We start from the raw sequence: 2,203 nt of genomic DNA, 5'->3' as shown, positions 1-2,203 counted from the left end.
TAATAACTGAAAGGTTCTTTGTAGCCAAGGAGAAGCCCAGGTGTTTGACTACAAACAGGAGTTACCACCCAGGTGTTTACCCGAATGCCAACAAAACACTTCAGCCAGAAATGCAAGAGGAAGGGACCTTCAGCCCTGCTACTTTGAATGCTTAAAATGTTCAAAATATTAATTAGTAAATACATTAGTTATCTCATGTAAAAAATACTTCAAAATCCAACCACTTAAAACAATATACATTTAGTTATCTCCCATGACTTCTCCGGGTCAGGGATCTGGGAACAGCTTAGCCTTCCTGTGAGGTTTCTTGCAAACTGTCACCCGACTGCTTGACTGAGGCTGGGGTCTGGTTGGAAAGTCCCTCACTTTCCATGCTGCCCGGCGAGGGGTCCGTACGGCAGGGTTCCTGACTCCTCGTGTAACTTAAGGGGAAGCTGTGGCAATGTCCAGAGCCTTTGATGTCCTGTAAAAGAAGGAGGAGGACGTCCTCAAGTTCCTGGCAGCAGGAACCCACCTAGGTGGCGCCAACCTTGACTTCCAGATGGGACAGGACATCTACAAAAGGAAGAGTGATGGCGTCTCATCATCAGTCTGAAGCTGCTGTTGGCATTCGTGCCACGGTGGACATGAAAACCCTGCTGGCGTCGGTGTGCTGTCCTCCAGGAACACGGGCCAGAGGGCTGTGCTGAAGTTTGCTGCTGCCACTGGAGCTACTCCCATTGCTGCCGCTTCTCACCTGGAACCCTCGCAAACCAGATCCAGGCAGCCTTCCGGGAACCGCGGCTTCCGGCGGTTCCTGATCCCAGGGCCAACCCCCAGCCTCACAGAGGCATCTTCCGTGAACCTGCCCGCCATTGCTCTGTGAAACACAGACTCTCCTCTGTGCTGTGTGGACATTGCCATCCCATGCAACAGCCAGGGGGCCCACTCAGTGGGTCTGCTGAGGACGCTGGCCCGGGAGGTCCTGCGCGTGCGTGGTACCATCTCTCATGAACACCCCTGGAGGTCGTTCCCGATCTCTGCTTCTACAGAGATCCTGACGGGATTGAAAAAGAAGAGCAGGCTGCCGCTGAGAAACTGTGACCGAGGAGGCGTGTCAGGGTGAACGCACGGCCCCAGCGCCCGAGTTCACTGCTGCTCAGCCTGAGGCTGCAGAGTGGTCGGAAGGCGTGCAGGTGCCCCTGTGCCCATGCACCAGTTCCCCACTGAAGGCTGGTCTGTAGTGCCCACTGCCCAGGCCACCGAGTGGTCTCTGAAGCAAACAAGGACCTGAAGTTTATGGGAAATAAACTCCAAGTTTCTACAAAAAGAAATAAATAAATAAAAATTCTCACGTGGCCGTTGGCAGGGAACCCTTGTACCTCAGCTTGTGGGCCTCTCCGTAGCGCTGTTCCCAACACAGCAGCTGAAGCATGGGGCACAGAACAGAAACTGCACGTTTTGCATGGTTGATACCAGAAGTGTGATACCATCGCTACGGCCGTATCCTACACGTCACAGAGACCGACTCTGGTGCAGTGTGGTAAGGGACAACCCAAGAGTACGAATACCAGGAGAGAAATGACTTGGAATCATCCTCTGTTAACCACGGGTGCTACACTTGTTTCAGGTGTAGGTAACACGTATCTGAACAGAACCACATCCAGCCCTTCGGTTACTCTCACTATCAATGGACAGGTACTCAACACGGCTACATACCAGGCTCTGTTAGACACGAGGGGTTCTAAAATAAGCAGGCCATGGCCTCTTTTCATTCCTGAAGGAGAGATACATTTGTCAGTAAATAGACAACGGCGCTCCTCTCTGAGATAAAATACTTGAACCAGGTTCTATAAAGGTATTGTGTGAGAGAACGCTTTTGCTTAGAGAATGCCAACTTGAGCAATTGCTCCTAAACTGGCCATCTTAACAGCCCAGTGAGAGTTGTTTAGAATAGAAAGAAGGGCTGACTTTCAGGAGGAAGGAACCCTGTGAGCACAGAAAGCTCGATTTTCCAAATATGGGTGTTAATCATCAGCATCCCCCATCCCATGTGCTCTTCTTCAGTGCGACTTTGGCATTTCCCAGTGAAGAGGCGATGTCTGTTTCCCCAGCTCTCTGGGGCCGTTTCACTAATGAACTGCAGAAGTGATGCCGTGCCTTCTTCTGCCATATCCCTTAACTAACTGCTGCCTACCTCTCAGAAGCCAGCCCCCATGCAGCT

General features: G+C 51.6%; 1 pseudogene; it reads left to right on the top strand.

Moving 5' to 3' along the window:
* Positions 1-442: 442 nt before the first annotated feature.
* On the top strand, positions 443-1,273 carry LOC100349033 (small ribosomal subunit protein uS2 pseudogene; annotated as a pseudogene).
* Positions 1,274-2,203: the final 930 nt, after the last annotated feature.

This window comes from Oryctolagus cuniculus, chromosome 12 (assembly GCF_051225735.1).
Source record: "Oryctolagus cuniculus isolate XC-2025 breed Fujian yellow rabbit chromosome 12, ASM5122573v1, whole genome shotgun sequence".
Classification (NCBI taxonomy): Eukaryota; Metazoa; Chordata; class Mammalia; order Lagomorpha; family Leporidae; genus Oryctolagus; species Oryctolagus cuniculus.
The sequence above is the reverse complement of the archived record's forward strand: the minus strand, read 5'-3'. Positions and strand labels throughout refer to the sequence as shown.